The following is a 20082-nucleotide window of genomic DNA, read 5'->3' on the forward strand; positions in this document are numbered from 1 at the left end:
CAAAATAGCGAATTTCATTTTATTGTTCCCAATGGAATTTTCTAAGCAACTCTTATTTTCTTTAGGCATTAGAACATTCTTTCAGGTGAGCATATTTTAATAATTGTAATTAACACTTGTTCATAAGTGTTTTTGATTAGGTTATGGTTATCCGTGTAAGCATGTTCATAAATAGTTGTGTTAATAAAAGAACTTGTCTCAGGTTAAAGTATAAATTAGACAATATTCATCTTCAGCACATTATCGCCAGCCTATTTTGAGATCCCATTTTCTTTACAGACTTTCCATCTAAAAATTCTCATTTCCATTTACTCTTTTTCTCCTAGTGTCCTGTGTACATTAATTTTAGGATCAGTTTAGGATTAGATAGTTTGTGATAAAATCCAGCTCTGATCTGACATTTGAACCATTAAGTGGGTTCCCAGAGTTGCCACACTGTGGATCCTTCTAAATATATTCCAGCCCATCTGTAAAATGCACATTATAGAACTAAACACAGAACTTCGTACTGAGAGTTGGATGAGATGATATCTGTTAGGATCTTAACTCCTGGAATAAAATAATTACGGAGTGTTAATTGGTGAATTGCACTGGTGAGTGAACCGCTTTAACAAAAGTTTCAATACTGTAACTACTAAACACCAAAGAAGTGTGTTTTCTCGAAATACAGTGCAGAATTCATGCTACCCTTTGAGACTAGGGCTTAGCATGTTGCTCATTCAGAATTCTGGTTTCTTTCCTCTTCTTCCTCTCCTTTTTCTCCCATTCTTTCTTTGGGAAGATGGGGTGATAATTTGGGGGTGGGGTATGACTCCCCAAGTCAGGCTTGGTTACTTCTTGTTAAGTATTACAAGCACCTATCCTGAGATAATTCACCAATTACCTACTTAGAATGGCACAAACGTAATAATTGAGTCAAACCCATTTAGTCTTGTTTTATGATAATCAAAAAATGTCTTTTTCTGTGTGGGCTGGAGCGATAGCACAGCGGTAGGGCATTTGCCTTACAAGCGGCCAACATGGCCGACCCGAGTTCGATTCCTCCGCCCCTCTTGGAGAGCCCGGCAAGCTACCGAGAGTATTCGATATGCCAGACACAGTAACAACAAAGTCTCCAATGGAGACGTTACTGGGCCTGCTCGAGCAAATCAACGATCAACGGGAGGGCCTTTACCTTTACCTTTTACCTTTACCTTCTGTGTTGCTCATGCCAATGAGTAATAGATAAAGCTGATCATTTCCAAATTCTACAGAAACTAATTTCAGTAGGTCTGTTATTTTCATGTAAATATCAAAATCAAGCCTTAGTTTTCTTTTTGAAAACACTTTTACATTTTTTGTTTGATATTTTTATTTTGGGTTCCACCACATGTTGCTGAGAGCTTACTCCTAGATCTGTGCTCAAGGATCAATCCTCAGGTTGCTTAGGGCACCATATGTGGAACCAGGGACTGGACCCAAGTCGGCAGCATTCTAGACAATTGTCCTACCTGCTTTCCTATATCTCTGATTCAACATTTTACATGTTTTATTTAAACGTCACATTGAAGTCTCCGGAATAGTGTCTAATTGTTGGATATTAACTCCAAGTGTTTTTGGCTTCATCAGTGAACTTCCCTCACCCCAACTCCCCCCACCCCGAGAAAATTACAGTGCTCTTATGAGTAGCCCTAATCCCCCAAGTTTTTCTTTAACCTTTACCTCTCATTCTGTTAGCTACTAATTTCCCCAAATCAGGCTTGGTTACCTATAAATTCAAACCTTCTGGTGATTCTGGACTTTGCATCAGTCCAAAGCAAGTGAATTACTTGCTTTTCTCTCTCTCCTATAGGGCAGCATCCTTTGCTTAAACATAGTAAGACTGTGAATGCTATGCTCTTAATATTTGGGAGTTAATTTACTATGAAATTATCTCTACTCCCAGGCATCTGTAATAATTACTTGATTCAGGCTTCAATCACTGTAGTTCTAACACCCCAAAATCTGGATCCCCCACAAGGGATATCTGGATGGATTCAGGGTGAGCAGCAAAACTACCCTGGCTTCAAGGACAGTCTAGAAATCATAAAGCATGGTCTTGATACAATCTGTAATGGTCTAACCTGGTCTGAGGACAATTCGGGGATTTACAGTAAAAGTCCAGGTAGCTTTTAACCTTAACTCCCAGAGACAAGATATCTAAGGTTTGGAATGTATGTTTCTTACGGTGTTTATCCAAATAACTGCATATATTAATAAGAAGTAAACTTAATTGTTTAATGTTTACTAGCAGCAAGGGAAAGAAAAAAGCAATATAGATAGAATATCACCCCTGGGTGATTTTCTCAGTATAGCTTCTAGTTAGAGCATCTTCTCAAGTTGATCTTCCCCCCAAAAAAGCTTTACCTCTTTAAGTGGTCCATCACACCTACTTACAGTTCTGTATCTCGGACTCCCTCAGATTATAATACGCTGTTTGGCTCTAAATAAACCTGCCATCGAACCTCAGTCCATAGTCCCTGTCTCTTTTTTTCCCTCCTGGGAGGAGGCTCTCGGCCACACCAATGCTTTGTACTAGGAGACCCTCACACACATTTTTATTCACACCTAATGTTTTAAAATTAAGAACTGGGGGATGGTAATATTTCCCTGGGTAATATCATTAAAATGTTTATTGCAATATATTGCTACATCAGATAATATATTGTAGCACTGTAGCACTGTCCTTCTATTGTTCATCAATTTGCTCGAGCGGGCACCAGTAATGTCTCCATTGTGAGACTTGTTGTTACTGTTTTTGGCATATCGAATGCACCACAGGGAGCTTTCCAGGCTCTGTTGTGCAGGCGGGATACTCTTGGTAACCGTTTGCCTGGTTCTCTGAGAGGGGTGGAGCAATCGAACACATGTCGGCCTCGTGCAAGGCAAATGCCCTACTCACTGTGCTATCACTCCGGCATGAAATAATACATTATCCTAAGTTAAAACAAATAATGTATTTGTTTTATTATTTGACTAAGTTAAGACTAAGTTAATACTGAAACAATATATTATCTTAAGCTAAAACAAATTTTATTTTTTCTAAAATCTTGGGCTGGAGCCATAGCACAGCAGTAGGGCATTTGCCTTGCACGCGTCTGGCTCAGCCAAACCGAGTTCAGTTCCTCCGCCCCTCTCAGAGAGCCTGGCAAGCTTCTGTTTGGCTCTAAGTAAACCTGCCATAGAACCTCAGTCCATGCTATCTCGCCCACATGGCAAAGCCTGGCAAGGTCCCCGTGACATATTCGATATGCCAAACATAGTAACAACAAGTCTCAGAAAGTGGAGACATTACTGGGCCTGCTCGAGCAAATCGATGAACAATGGGAGGACAGTGCAGTGCAGTGTACAATTGTAAAATCAATTTCATAAATTTTATTTCTTTGATCATCGCTATGCAATTCCCAATACTTTATGGTTGGGTTAAACCCTAAAGCTTCTGCTATTTCAGAGTCCTTAGAAATAGAGTTTAGAGTGTGTGTTAACTTTCACATGTATTATTTACACAAGACAAAATTGAGGAAGCAGCAAATAAAATTCTAAATACAGTACTTTTTTTTCAAGAGTACAATGCATGTGAAATAATCTATGAGAATTCTTTTTTTAGGCTATTGTTTCTCAATAAGATAGAAGAAAAGAATTATGAAAATACGTTTCAGAGAGCATTTCTGTTTGAGAAACCATGCCTTTGGCTCCCTCATTACATGACAGTCAGAATACTTAAAGTTTAACAAATGTTTGTCTGCAGGCCTGGGGATTGTTAGTAGAAATGTGTATCATATATATATCCTCATAACATTTTCCTTGATAGAGTAGTATTTAATCACACAAAAGAAAAACTCCAAGGAAGGTTTTAAATCTTTGCCAGTGAGGTTTGCTACATTCTCAGGTGAAGCGTTCCTTTGTCCACGTACAGTGAAAATCTTACATCAAGGCAGGTCATCAACTTCCATTTGTACAGTTACCTGGAATTAAAAGTCTTAAAGTAAGAGAACAGGTCCAGATGCTTCATTGACTTTCTTCTCCCTATGTAACCTCATCCAGCAACTGATCACTATAAATCAAAGAAATATTTTGAAATGCCATAGATTTGCCATTAAACTGTAAAATCTTTTCACAAATAATTTGGAATTTGGAAACAAATCTAACTGCAGATACATGCCCATCTTGTACACGTATTTGTCCTTCAAATGACAGGTCTTCTTTTGGGCTATATGTATAGGGTATTTCAGATAAAATAAAACAGGATGCTTCACAATTGCACAATACTTCCTTTTTATTTTTTAATCTTTTTAATCCTTTCAAAATAATTTTATAACATTTAAAGTAATACTTTATCATGAAAAAAACTTGACATATTTCTAACATTGCTGTCTGATGAAATATTATATTGAAAAGAAAATATGCTCATAGTTAAATAAAATGTATTTGGAATATGTTCTTAAAGTCATTGGCTTTAAAATATACAAAGTTTGGAAACAGACAAATCTATAAAATAAAAATTATGTTCAGGTATCCAAGACTATAAAATACTGAAGACTAAATTAAACCAAGGAAATAGGAAAAATACTGAAAAAGTATATGGGGCATTAAATATGCATGCAAAATATATAAATTTATTGGGACATTGATCAGAGAAACTGAAGAAGACGCAAGATAACTTAGACTTGATCCTCCATGTAAGTGACTGGCACCTGGATAGTCAGCCAGTCACTGCACTTTGCACATGCACATTGTAAAGCTATCAAATCCTTGAATAGAAAAAAAATCTATGTAGCTAAACCCCTGTTATTAGGAATCAATTGTATTTGTTTAATTGAATAACTAGGTCTGAGATCCTCACTTTTAAAGAGAGGTTCTCGGGAGGAACTTGTTTCAAGTATTATACTCTCTTTGCTGAAGCTGAGGCCATAATGCATAAGGGAAATTCAGAATTGGGAAGATTCCTTACACACAGTTCTTACTCGGTGCTGATCTGACACCATGGTTAGTGGTCCAGAGGCAAGATGTTTTATGTGGCTGTGTGGATATTGGCATATTCCAAACAGACACTCGAAGACATGGTCTTGAGGGCAGTGCATGAAAGATACTGTGGGAAATTGCAAGTTGGCCCCAGGAAGGAGAAATAATGACTAACAGACACAACTGATATGAAGTTCAGTAATCACAAGCTTAGAAACTCAAGACAATGTAGGAGTTAGCTGTTTCTCTCAGGCAGGTAGGATATTGCTCCAGATGCTTCTGGAACGATTTCAGAAAGCTCCTCCATTCCTCCTCTTAAGTAAAGTGCCCACTTAGGTAATAGCCTCAATCAATTTGAATAGTCCCAAACCTGGAAATGACTAAAATGCTCCCTAACCCATAGGTAGAAAGAGATCTAATCCAGGACACAGAAATGACAGAAAATGAATCTGAATGGTACATTGTTCTGACTTAGAGAAAAAAATGATCTGACCACACGTCTGTCCTAAAATGAATTGTGCATTCAAGAATCCCAAGGAAAAGAAAGTGAGAAGGCAGGAAAGAAAGGAGAAATGCAGGGAACCGAACAGCTGCTGTTGGAAGAACAGCAGAAGGTGTGTGCAGTTACATGATAGAGATCGATTAAGCGTCATGAGGATTGATAGGACCAGGGAGGAACTCGAATACCAGCATGGTCCACAGAGAAGAGGCAACAAGAGAACCGGTAGACTAGAATGACTTTGTGGTGGCACTGGCGGGCATCCCATTCCTATTTCTTGTGGTCCACAATGTCACCAATATCCCTGTTTCTCTGGAGGTGAGTGGAGAAGCTTCCCTGCGGAATTTTCTAGACTGCGGGGACCACGGGCAGACATGATGAAGGAACCCTTCTGTCTTTATAGTATAAAAGGATGCTTTGCATGCCTAGATTGCAGTAAAGTGTACAGGGCTTATAACAAAATAGAGGCTATCCCGAGTCTGGGGCAGATGGAGATGCACGCCTTCATCTTGGGTTCTCTGCTGCAGGAGGCAGGAATTAGCCTCCTCATTGTCCTTCTCTGCGCTTCACTCACTGGCCTTTGCTCTTTCTCCAAAAACCATCTCTCACTTTTCCTCGTATGTATTGGATTTCTCTTTTTTCTTTCCTGCCTTCTGGCTTGCGAGTAACTGGCCTTTCCAGAAGAGAACTTCCACTTCCTGATTCTGAGCATATAATTCCTTTCCCAATAAATCATTGCCCTCAGAAGCTCCTTTTACAAAAGTCCTATCTTGGCCTGGAAGACTAGACCTAATGCCTAGAACAATCTTCCCCCAGAGCCCAGCTGGATGCAAGATGAGTAGCAGCTGACCAAGAGAGCCCCCTCTCGGGGTCTCTGATAAGGTGGTCCTTACATCTGAGCATGCGTCCCTTCTCCTTCAAGTCCTATGTCTTTTAAAAGCATAATGAGTAGAAGTGCCTTCTTTGCATCCTACAATGCATACACCGTATCATTAAATGATCAAGTAAATTAATGAGTGACGAAAACATACAAACTTTAGCTCTATCTGTAGCACTGTCCTTCTGTTGTTCATCGATTTGCTCGAGCGGGCCCAGTAACGTCTCCATTGTGAGACTTGTTGTTACTGTGTTTGGCATATTGAATACTTCACGGGTAGCTTGCCAGGTTTTGCTGTGTGGGTGAGATACTCTCAGTAGCTTGCCGGGTTATCCTAGAGGGGCGGAGGAATTGAACCTGTCTCACGGCCAGGCCAGCGTTCAGGAAAATGCCCTACTGCTGTGACATTATTTAGCTCAAATATACTAGCTAAAAAATCTGGTAGCCTTAGACATATTAGCAAAATATTTGTCAGAGGTCATAAATCAAGTAGCTCAGTATAACTTCCAGATAAATTTGCAGTAGATGATTATTTTGAAGCTAACATCAGGGTATTGCAGCAGTTAATATTGCTCATATGACTATTTTCAGAAAAGCACATTTTTCCTAGTCTTATACTATGTGTTTAATATTTAATGACACTTCAATGACAAAATTGATGCTTCACGTTGTTTATTGGATGAATAAAAGTGAATCACTGTATCACTGTCATCCCATTGTTCATCGATTTCCTCAAGCAGGCACCAGTAACGTCTCTGTTTGAACTAGTCCTGAGATTTTAGCAGGTGACACATTGGCAGCTCTTTCAGGGTCAGGGGAATGAGACCCTTCATTGTTACTGGGTTTTGGCATATCAAATATGCCATGGGGAGCTTGCCAGACTCTGCCATGAATAAAAGTGAATATCACCTTGGAAAAGACATGCTTTAAAGTTATGTATTTTCTTACTTTATTAAAATCATTAAAGTATACTTTATAATTAAATGCTCTTTTTTATGTACTACAATCCATTTAGTATTGATAAATGCATAAATGTGTGTATCTGTCACCCATACAAAAATATGTACTTTAAGGTACTTTAAGCAGGATCAGTACCATAGTACAAAGGGACACATGCTTTAAGATACTAAATATACCTGGTCCCATGGTTGCTAGAGGCTTTCAGGAATGTTCTGATTTTCCAGGAGTGAGACTGACTGTGAAAGTGTTCACAAGTCTCTATGCTCTTTTCTCTAGAGACATAAAGGAGACTTCAAATGAGCTTTTTTGAGCCCTCACTATTGTGTTATTGATTGTGTTCAAATTTCCATCATGCTTTTTATCTTCTGGGAAAGAGAAATCAGTTCAAAAGCATCCTCTATATTCTATTAAGTTGATTTTAAAAAAAATGTATTTGCATCATTGATGTCTAGATCAGGTTTTAATTTACTCAGCAGGCTCTAATCCAAATGGGTTCAGCATTTGTTCTGATAATTGAACCGTTAGACAAGCATAGATGTAACCCAACTTGGTCCAGCATCTACTATTTATTTATTTTTCTGGTGAAGTTATTTAGGAATATGAGAGTAGGGAGACAGAGAGAGAGAGAGACAGAGAGAGAGACAGACAGACAGACAGACAGACAGACATAGACAAAAACAGAGAGAAACAGAGAGACAGAGAGAGGCAAAGACAGAAACAGAGATAGAAATACAGAAGCAGAAAGAGACAGAAGGACAGAGACAGACAGAGGCAGAGACAGAGACAGATAAAGACAGAGACAGAGTGACAGAGTTTGTCTCATAAAACATGGAAAGTGGAATGACATGTTCTGGGCAGTGATGTTGGTATGAGCAGCAGAACGAATGGAATGAAGAAAGTCCCCAGAACCTTTAACATTTTTGTCACTTCTGGAAAATTTGTTTTCCTTTAGGGACCTAGAGATTCTGACCAGGTTCTAACTTGCTAACTTTTTTTCCAAGTACTAGCTCTTTCCCCATCATGCCTGGAGCCTTTGTTCAGGACAAAGCATTTGAGTGTTGGGGTTTCCATGCAGGGTCTGTGGTTTGACACTGTCAGACTAGAAGCTTCTGCATAGGGAGTCTCTAGTAGGACCAATGATGGTCAAGTGACTGGTTTCCAGGTCCAAGAAATAACACAGTATTTCATGCTGGCAAAGAAAAACCTTTATGAGTATTTATTTGGGTACTACTTTCAGCAAGGGAATCAAACCCATGTCTCAAGCAGGTGATTCGACTCTCCCTATTCTTTGCTTGTTTTTTTTTTTTGGGGGGGGTGCACTTCCAGTGGTGCTTAGGGCTTCTTCCTGACTCAGAGCTTAGGGATCACTCCTGATGAGCTCAGGGTGCCAGGGACAAAACTGGGTTGCCCATTGTCCTTGTGCAAAGCAAACACTTTACCTGTAAGTCCGCCTTCAGATGGAAATATTTTACATTTTTTGACTCGTTCCTATCCTAAAGAGAACTTACCATCTTATTCACGAGACTCCTGAAGCCTATCATAGTAGGACTCAAATAAATAGTTTCCCTCCTCTCAGGCTTCATCTGTTTTCTCTGCAACTCATTTTAGCCATTATTGTACCAAGATCTTTCACTGGCTATTTACATAATAGATTCTGAATTTGTGTTTACTAGGGTATGACAATACTAGTCCCAAAGTTATGAGCAGAGAATCTGACTTATATTTCATCATCCATTAGGTATATCGCCAATGTCACTGGATAGAAATCCAGGCAAAGTTCTAGTTCACCAACTCTTTGTATTTTTTAGAGCATATTTCTAAACAAAATGAGAGACGTACAAATGATTTACTTTGCTTTGAATATAAAATAATCCCCCAATCGGGGCTGGAGTGATAGCATAGTGGGTAGGGTGTTTGCCTTGCACACGGCTGACCTGGGTTCGATTTCCAGCATCCCATACGGTCTCCTGAGAACCGCCAGGGGTAATTCCTGAGTGCAGAGCCAGGAGCAACCCCTGTGCATCACCAGGTGTGATCTCCCCAAAAAATAAATAAACAAAATAATCCCTCCCCAAAATAGGTCCATATCAATAGCAAATCATATAGGGCACCTCTCTTTCTTGTGGTATGGTGGGATTCGATCCCTGGTGCTTCCACAAGCCTTGTCAGGAGTGTTTCCTGAGCATAAAACAAAGAGTAAGTCTTGAGCACCGCATGTGTGGTCCAAAAATCCAAACCAAACAAAATCAAAATTCCAAAATGATATTAATCATAGATGGTAGTACATACTTGGGGATGATCAGTTCTAAGAACTAGAATAGTAAAACACAAATTTAACAAACAAAATTAAAGAAATAGGCCACTGTCAAATCCTGTCATTTGTTTTCCCAATTATATATGTTGGTCACCAAATAGTTTTCTGATGTCATAGGCTATCATTTTAGGTGTATATTGTTTTTTATCATATGAAATGCTGACATGAAGTGCTTAAAATCAAAGGAGGACAAAGAACCTCTATTATGTGAAATTGAGACCAGTATTTGTCCATTGGCGTGTGTCTACAGGAAATATATGTTTGGTTAGAATTTTAAACTCATGGTAAAACAAAAAATTCTGACAAAGAGACTAAGAGAGAGAGAACATAGGGTTTAATGCAATTGCCTTGCAACCAAACTAAGGTTCCATCCCTGACACCACACATCCCTGGAACCCCGAATTCTACCAATGGGGTCCCTGGGCACAGTTCTAATAGCAGTCTCTAGCAAAGCCAATTGTAGCCCACCCCCAAATCCCCCAAAAGTAAAAATAAATATTATATACTCTGCATGCTAAACATGGGTAATATATGCCTGTTTACAATATAGAGACCAAGCATCCAGTGACAGCACTACTCACCACCAAGGGCTGCTCACAGCTCTTTGCGACTGATTGTATAGGGGTCCTTAAGATTACATTATTTCAAGACTACACATGAGCCAAGTAAGATGAGAAAATTTGGTTATTATCTTAACTTCTGATAATCCTGTGAAGAAATGTAGAGACACCTGTGTAGATACTCACAAACATGAAGGATCTATGCGTATGAAATGTCTCTACTTGCTGTTGCGAGAATTATCTCGCCTTTTTTTTACACTGCTGCTCTTCTCGCTTCTTGTCTCTTCATTATGACTTACATTTTATATTCTTTCATCCTTTTGATTTACTCTGAGTTCCCATGAACAACACATTTCCCTGATTTGCTAAAGATTTTCTCATCTCAGCGAAATGTGTGAACTTACTCTGCCTTTATTGCTTCGCATCATTTCCGAGAAAAGAAGAAACCAGAATGCAGATATGTGATCAATATCCCACTTCCCAAACTGTGGCAGCACCTCATACGTAAGTCTTGTCAGTGGAATAGCATTTCTCTATCCGGTTACATAAGTATTATTTAATTGTCTATTAAAAATATCCTTGATTCGTAAATGTCTTTGATGATAAAAAAAATTTTGATAAACATGCTCATTGATCTGTCTATGTTCAGATTAGACTGACTGATTCCTTTAGTTAATATTTATTAACCCTCTATGTATTGTTATTAATAAAAGTTTTTGGACAGACCAGACAGATAGGATGGTGGGTAGGGTGCTTGTCTTGGACACTGTGAACCTCAGCTCACTGCTCTGCATTCAACTTGGTCCCTGAGCACGGCCAGGAGTGATTCATGAACACAGAGCCAGGTACCACCCATGTGGCCCTATTTCAATGCAAACAAAAGCAATCTGGAGATATCACAGTCAGGCCCAAGGAGCAGCAAATGAACTATTCGGAATGTTTATATTTATTAGACTTTAAAGGCTGATAAATTGTAGGTGGATTGATGTTGTTTATTTGTTTTGGTGCCACACCCAGTTTTTCTCAGGTCTTACTCCTGCCTCTGTGCTCGAGATCACTACTGGTGGGCTGAGGATTGGGGTAGGGGCCCTTTGAGATGCTGGAAAAACAACCCTGGTTGATTGCGTGCAAGGCAAGTGTCTTACCTGTTCTGCAACTTTTTTGGACCCTAATGCTTTGTTTAGTTGCTATTTTGTTGTTCTCTTATCCAAGTGATTTTTCTGTTTTCACATAAAGATGAATGATCTGAAAAGAGCCAATATTTGGAGGGAAGGTGAGGTATGTTAGGTTATTTTCTCAGACCAGAAAATGAAAAGGCTTTGCCATATTAGGTCTCTAAGGACAGTGCCCAACTCTAGTGTGTATAAATTTAACATAGCTTTGATAGAAACAAAACAAAAATTAAAACTAAGTTTAAAGGGATCACTTAAGTAAAGGGATACTAATATATTTCTTCTCTCCTCCTAATCACAAAAGTAAAAATAGTTGGTACTTTAAGAGACATGACAATTATCCATTTAAAATGGAAAACGTTCCCTGAGACCTACAGTTTTTCTGGTCTATGTATTGCTCAGTTTCAGCACTTATATGTCTATCTAATTTAGTTTTTTTACAATGCTAAAACACTTCTAGTAAAAATATGAGAATTATAAAATCTGGAAAAAGAAAAATGCTCAAAATATTCACTTTCAGTTATGGAATGAGGGAAAGATTTGACTGAGAGAAACTTCAAATAATGTTATTTGACAGAAGTAAAATTAAGCTTGTGAAGGATTATTAGCATTTCTCTTATTTTTGTTGTTGTTGTTGGTTAATTAAAATAATAACCTTTTATCATGCTTACAACTGGCTAGGAATATCCTTTAAATAAGATTAAATGATAAAGATCATCAAGACACCATCTAATGTTGACTACCTATTTTGGTTTGTGAGCTGGTTGACCCAAGGTAGCATTTTCTTCCTGCAACCAAATGCAGCAATTCCACCCTCTATCTTTCCTCAGCTTTTGTGATACTCTCTGAACTCGTGGTATCCTCCTACTGGTTCCCATACCCCTCATAAATAACTGAGCTAATGGGAATTTTGTTTCTTAGAATGATCCTTTGATGGCCTCCAAGTAAAAGTGAATGATGGAGTTCTATTCTCCAGCGGATAAGACATGTCACAAAATCTCCTTTGGTAGCGTTTTTCCTTCTTTATTGTATCTCTATATGTCTAAGCTCAGATCAATAGAAATCCATCCCAAATGGGATGAGGAATAGCTTTAAAGATTTTATTTTTAATTATAGGGCTGGAGTGATAACACAGTGAGCTACTCAGGTTCAATTCCTCCGCCTCTCTCGGAGAGCCCAGCAAGCTACAGAGAGTATCCCACCCTCACGGCAAAGCCCTGCAAGCTTCCTGTGGTGTATTCGATATGCCAAAAACAGTAACAACAAGTCTCATAATGGAGATTTCACTGGTGCCCGCTCGAGCAAATCCATGAACAACGGGAGGACAGTGTTATAGTGCTATTTTTAGTGATTAAATAATGGCTCTTTGGGGTCTGTATGTGTGTGTGTCGGGGGGGGGGGGAGTTACACCCAGTGGTACTCAGAACTCACTCCTCCCTCTGCATTCAGGGATCACTCCTAGCAGGGGGCTAAACCATATGGGGTGCTAAGGATTAAACCCTGTAAGCCCAGGCAGGATAAGCACTGCACTATCTCTTGGACCCAGCGAACAGCTTTTTTCAGATTTGAATGACTAATTTCAAATGTATGTTATTTCATAAATAATTATGGTTATAGTCATCCTAAACTTACTTGCATTCAATAAAATGCACTAATTTTTAAAGGGCTGGAGTGGCAAGCTACAGAGAGTATCTCGCCTGCACAGCAAAGCCTGGCAAGTTACCCATGATGTATTTGATATGCCAAACACAGTAGCAAGTGTCATAATGGAGACATTACTGGGCCCGCTTGAGCAAATCAACGAAAACGGGAGGACAGTGACAGTGAATTTTGAAAGTACATTTTGAGCTTTAATGATTATACATATTCATGTAGCAATAAGTTCCCTCCTTTAAAATATTATTTTATTTGCAGATGTTATTCATTCCCTACTCCTCACCCCAGGAAAATATTAACTACTTTGTTATTGTAGACATTTTAAACATTAACTTTCTTGTAAACTTAGCTGCGCATCTGTTGTCCAGTTTCCCCATTAGCATATTTTTTCACGTATCAATATTTCACTTATCTTCATTTATGAGTAGTGTTCCATTCTGTGAATAAATCTCAACTTTTTGAACTGCAGAGTTGAAAGTTGTTTGGTTTTTATCTAGTTTGTGGCAGTTTGAAATGTTGTTGCTGTAAATAAACTATTGTTCATGCTTCTCTACTTGAAAATATAGTTTCTTTTCTCTTCGGCTAAAATGAACAGGTGTAATTACTGAGTTTGAGTAACTGTTTACCTTTAAGTGAATGTTTAACTTTAGTTAACTTGAAAACTTCTGCGGCATTTCTAAAGTAGTTATACAGTCTTTACCCCACTAGCTGTCATTGTAACATCAGAGCTTCTGTATTCTCACCAATACTTAATGTTGTCAACACTTTAGATATTAGAAATTCCCTTGGCTGAATGTTATACAGCATGTGTTTTGCTTGGTTCCTGTTATTAATTATGTTTAAAGTTTATGTGCTTAGCTTATTAGAAAGTGCATGTTTTTTTCTAGAATATTTGCTCAAATGTTTTGGACAAATTGTTTTCAGGCTAATTGTCCTGCGTCAATATAATTACTCATTAGAGCCCGGCAAGCTACCGAGAGTATTCGATATGCCAGACACAGTAACAACAAAAGTCTCCAATGGAGACGTTACTGGGCCCGCTCGAGCAAATCGAGCAAATTAAACATATCATTGCTATGTCTAACCTTATCTCATTAATGTGGTGTTTTGATAGCTATATTTTATATTCATCTAAAATTTGATGATTGTATCAATAATCTCCTGCATTGATTTTTATGATGTTTTCAAAACTTTTTTTTGAATGGGAAGATATTTTTCCCAAAGTTGCAGAAAGTATATTTCTAAGTTCCTGGTGAGGAGGTTTACTATCAATAATACTTGCTTTGAATGTTGTGTTTTGAGGAATGGAAACATGGCTGTCAGCGCTGAAAATCTCAGAGTTTACCTGTGATCAACTGAAAGCTGCCTTATTGACAAGCTCCCTTTGGCAAACATGACTAGCTGGTGTTAAAGGTAAGAACTCATCAATGGCATTGATTTTCCATGATGACATTCAGGGCAGAGAATGGAAGGACTGTGAATTAACCAGTGCGCAATGAAACTCAACCACAGTGACAACGATGTGAGATTTGACAGACCTTAGAGCACATTCAGGCTTCTCATATCCATATGGAGAATATGTACAAAAACAAAATGGCATTTTGGAATGATTCTAGTTTGCCAGTGCATTTGGAAAATGATCCTTAATATCATAGAAAATACTTACTTTTTTTTCCCCCCGAAGCACTTCTTTAATGACAGGTAATGATTTTTTTCTCATTTTGAGTTCTGTTTCAAGATTATATTCCATTAAGGGTATTTGATCACAGACAAAAAGTCTGTTTAATGGAGTAAAAATTGAACCATGTTCATGCAAATATTTCAAAAGTTTGAATCTGTATTTAATAAATGTTAATCTCCCAAAGGGATTATAATCAGCTGCATCAGAGGTGAAAATGTCTTAACAGACGAATGTGTGCACTGTTTCTCAATAGCAAAAAAATTTCATGTAGAGAAGAAATGTACTTTACACAATGCCAAAATTGGGGATTCATAGACATATGCAGCATGGACTTCATATGAAAATCATCCAAATCATCCAATAATCCATATTGCAATATTTAATTTCACTATCTTATATAGGTTGGTATTTTAATTATGATATAATAGATAATCTATTTTTATAGAATATGGGCTTCTTTTTTTTTTTTTTTTTTTGCTTTTTGGGTCATACTCGGCGATGCACAGGGTTTGCTCCTGGCTCTTCATTCAGGAATTACTCCTGGCAGTGCTTGGAGGACCATATGGGTTGCTGGGGAATTGAACCCGCGTTGGCCGCGTGCAAACGCCCTACCCACTTTGCCATTGCTCCAGCCCCTAGCATGGCTTCTTGATGGTGTTTATATAATTCATCTGAAATAACTTAGAAAATGGACAACTAAAGTGTCAGTCATAACTAGTTTTTTAAATGAGACACTGATATTGTTGCCAGAAAGAGATTAAAACCCTTACCTTGCACTGTGCTTCATCCTGCTTAGGTCCCAGGCCCCCTGTAAGGTCCCTTTGAGAGAGTGACCCCTGGGCACAGGGCCAGGAGGAAAGCCTTGAGCACTAAGAGGTGTGGCCCACAGTCTTCTCAATACTGCTCCACATACCCCGCCTCCCAATTAAAGACCTACTCTTGCTAAGCACAAAAACAAAATAAATAATTTTTGAAAGACATCACTGAAGACATCACAGAATTAATTAAAAAAACTAGAGAACTGAACTTGAAAAACAGAGGGAAAGAGAAAGTGACAGAGAAGAGAGGAGAGAAGAGAGAGGGGCCAGCTGGTCTTTTCATAGGACGTTGTTTGAAGCTGTCAAAGTCCTAATCCAAGCACTGTCTTTATGAACTTTACGAACAAGGTGCCATCGCTCAACTCTCAGTTCTCAACAGCCCTGAGAGCATCCCATGCTGAGCTTAGCACCTCTCGTCAACCTTCTATTCTTGGAAGAAGATTCCATTTTCAAAATTTAGGCCACACTTGCATGCCCTAGCTATCAGATAGTAAGTCTTAGGCAATGAAAAATTTGCCAAACAAGAAAAATATTTAGATGACCATTTGAAGTAGACTGCCATCATTCATATTTTAAAAATATTGTGTTGGTGGCCAGAGAGACAATAAAGTGGATAGGTCACGTGTGTACTTATAAATTTTTAAGAAATTGCATATAAAGGTATTATTTCCAATTTTCCAAGCCTATAAATTACTTTTTTGCAATTCTCTGTTGAATTCAAACATGATAATACAGAAAACAGAATTAAATAATGTCTTAATACTCAATATACAAGTGTGAAAATGACGCAGACACTTGCGGGCATAAGTATCAGGGACATTGATGGGAACAGAAATAGTTTTGAAAATTTCTGTTTGCCAGGTGAAAGTGATAAAGTTTCAGAAATAAAGTTTCTCTCTTGTTCTTCATGGTTTCACATAGAATTAGGAAAGTAATTAGATTAATAATTAATGTCATTCCAAAAGCAAAGTGATGATTAATATTAATTAGAACTACCAAGGCCTGAATGGATTTAGTATATTATTTTTTGTTTGTAAATTTGTTTGGTTTGTGGGGCCACAGCAGTGGTACTTGGAAATTACTACTGGTTTCTGTGCTCAGGCATCACTCCTGTTATTGTTCAGGGATCCAATGCATTGTGAGGGCTTGAACCCGGGTTGGCTTCATGTAAGGTAAGGGCCTGCAGTACTACTTGGCCCTTTATTAATGGTACACTTTTAAAAAGGCTTAGATAAGCTCAGAATTTGACCAAAATAACAGAGTTCTTGAATTTTTCCTGTTGTCAATCCAGGCGTGGTTATTTTTTGTAAAAGAAATTAAATGGAATCTTAAAACAAGACAAGACAAAACAACAACAACAGCAACAACATACACAAACACAAACCATAATTGGAATCTTGAACACACATGCATAGTCTCTATGTGTCCTTGGTCAACATTCAAGTTTCTCTGAGCAATTTTTTCTCATTAACAAAAATCAGATGTTACTGAAAGTATACACACAACACATCCAGAACTTAGTAAATAAAATCAGAAAAGAACGTTTATTTTACAATAAGAAGAATCAGTGCTGTTAGGCCGTTCAAATCCTTTCCTTTTCAATTTTAAGATCGTTTAAAATTGCTTTTATGTTATCTGCTATGACTGTCCACTGATTCATACAGCACAGAGAGACTAGAATATGAATCTAAATAAATAAAATTAATAATCTTCTTAGTGTTTTTAATGGATTTTGGTAGACTTTAAGGTGAGAATTTAGTATTTTGCCATCTTTTCCTTTGGATTTTGAAGTCCCTAATTATTCCTAATATGAAATACTATGTTAGCTATTTTGAAAAATGAGTGAACAGCAATTGTATTTGATAAAAATATGATGGATTGACAAATGAATTAGAAATTAGAACGATGCAATTCTTTTACCACCATAACTTCAATCTTGATCTAAAACTTGATCTAAACATGTTGAAATACAGTTTTCCACTGTCAACATAAACTGAAAAATATTTATAAAGTCATAATTTACACTTTTACATGTCATAATATACATGTCTGATTATATCACTAAGATATTCTTCGTGGTACATATCTAGATAGATAAGTGTCTTATAATTTTTTTCACAGAAGATAAATGGGCATTATTTTCTCATCAGTAGGTATTGTGTCTTGACATCAAGACAGAATATTAGACCAGGGAACTTTACATTTAACTGCAATGGTAAACTAATTTTTAAAATGATTCATATGTTAAGAAAGAAGCAAAAGAATAACATGAATATTATTAATATTAACTATTAGCATAATTTGACACCAACAATATTTACTGATATTAAATCTTTAATAAATATTGTAAAATTAAGTTAAAATCAGAAAAAAAATTTATGAAAAGGGCAAGGAATGCAGAGTTATAAAGAGTAAGTAATAAAGAGAATACAGTTGCATATATGTTAGATATTAGTCCAATGATTTAAGAAGCATTTTAAATATTTGAGAAAAAGTTATACTGACAAAAATAATATCTTAAAATTAATATGCTATATACTTTTTAAAATCATCATAGAAATCATATTTGTTTGTATTTGAAAGTTTAGAAATCTAACTATGAATTAAGTCATGTTATTGCTTTTAGTATTTTTTTTTTTAGTAATTTGACTTTAGATCCACATTTAAACACTAGGATAAATAAGAAGTCAGGATTTCTGAGTACTGACTATACAATTGGGTTCATTATCCAAGAGGAAATTGAAATGTTTTTATTATATAAGATTTTTCAATTGATCTCACTGTTTCATTTATTCTAACACTGACACTGAGAAGAATCATCTCACAAAAGCCTTAATCATTTTCAGTAGGTAATACCCTCCTGTAGCTATTCATCTATCTAAATGTTACATTTTCATAATGTCCATAAAATACATTATTTCTATGCACATACGTAGCTTCCTTACTTTCTCTTGTCTGAGGAAACCTTTATCTTTCTCAGTCTCTCTCTCTACATCTATCCATTCATCAATTCAGTACCTTTAGATGTGTTACCTTTAGAACTTGTGCTTATGTATTTAGTGACGATTAAGCAATTTTATCTCCTTGAAGCATTAGTCCTGAGTATGGGACTTGCCGTCAAGGTTAGGGCAAGAAACACAGTGCAAGAAAGTGAGAACCATGTTCAAGGCAGAGCCAGGGCCTGAAGAGTGAGCCCTGCCCCAGACTTCTTTCTGCAGCCCTTTCAGGACAGCTGTTGATCCATGGTACGATCTTATTCCGCAGATGCTGCTGGGGCAGCTCAGCACTGGGATCCATGTAGAGCTTTCTGGAAGCCAGGGGTTGCAGCTGGGCGTGTGCAGGGTCTCTCTCAGGCCCTGCAGCTGTGAGTTCTCAGCTGCTGCCCTTGTGGTAGGCCAGGCTGCCCTGATAGGCTCAGACTTGCCCAACGCAGAAACTGGAAACCTCCTGGGATGAACTCCTACTGCAGGCCTGGAGCCTACATTTGGTGCGACCTCTTCCCTCTTGTTTGGGTTCAGGATGCCCAGAAGACCCTTCCTTCCCACCTTCTATCAGTGAGGATGCCCTGAGTCCTTTTTGGAATCACTGTATTGAGCAGGTGAGTATGTAGAGAACATTCCACCCTAAACTGCAGAATCAGTTTATTATTATGTTTCAATTATTATAAGTTGCCATCATATTTTATTTATATTATAAATTATACTATAAATCATATTCATTATCTTTACCATCAATTTTATTGTTATATTTTATTATTGTTTATTATTATCAGTTTGTCAGTTTATTGCTTATTCAAAAAATAAGTATTTTTTGAATGATATGCAATTTTTATTTGTGTTTGTGATATACATAACATCAAGGCATCGCATAAACCACAACTGAAGTTTTGAAGTTTTCTGTTCTCTGGTGATATCGCCAGTAGTTTATTGTTCAGCCTGTGCTGGTGAATGCCATTGGCAGCGGAAAGGTTATATGGTTTTCTCTCTCTCTGAATGGAATCTTTGAACAAAATGCATTCTCTAGCACTTTTCTTTTCCCATTGTTACGAGTACAGCTTCTATTGATTTGTTATCCTTTTGATACTGGACAGCTTGGCCACTCCTTCGATGGTTCAGTTGAGCACATAAATAGAACTGAAGGTCTAGTATGAGTGACACTAGCAAGAGTCTTTCCACGTTAACCATCAAGTGCAGGGAGACCAAGGGACTCTCTCTGGCTTCCCTGCTTCTCTCAGAATCTGCCACCCAGTTCTAAGTATGAGAAGAAATGTGAAAGTTTCAAAAGGGCTAGTAACTTGCTGAGTGTTTTCTACCTGGAGTAAATATTATTATTATCATTATTATTATTATTACTGTTATTATTAAAAAGAATTTCCATCAGTGCTATCTTTATGCTTTTTTTGCTTTATATTATTTTGGTCAATGTCTGTTATAAACTTATCATTATGATTTATTGGTTATTGTATTTAATTTATTGATGCCTTTTTATGGAGACACATAGAAATGCTCTAATAAGCTCTAGAGTATATAGTTTTATTACTACTGTTGTTTACAATTTGCTACCTA

The sequence above is a fragment of the Sorex fumeus genome, unplaced genomic scaffold, assembly GCF_029834395.1.
Source record: "Sorex fumeus unplaced genomic scaffold, SorFum_2.1 ptg000092l, whole genome shotgun sequence".
Taxonomy (NCBI): domain Eukaryota; kingdom Metazoa; phylum Chordata; class Mammalia; order Eulipotyphla; family Soricidae; genus Sorex; species Sorex fumeus.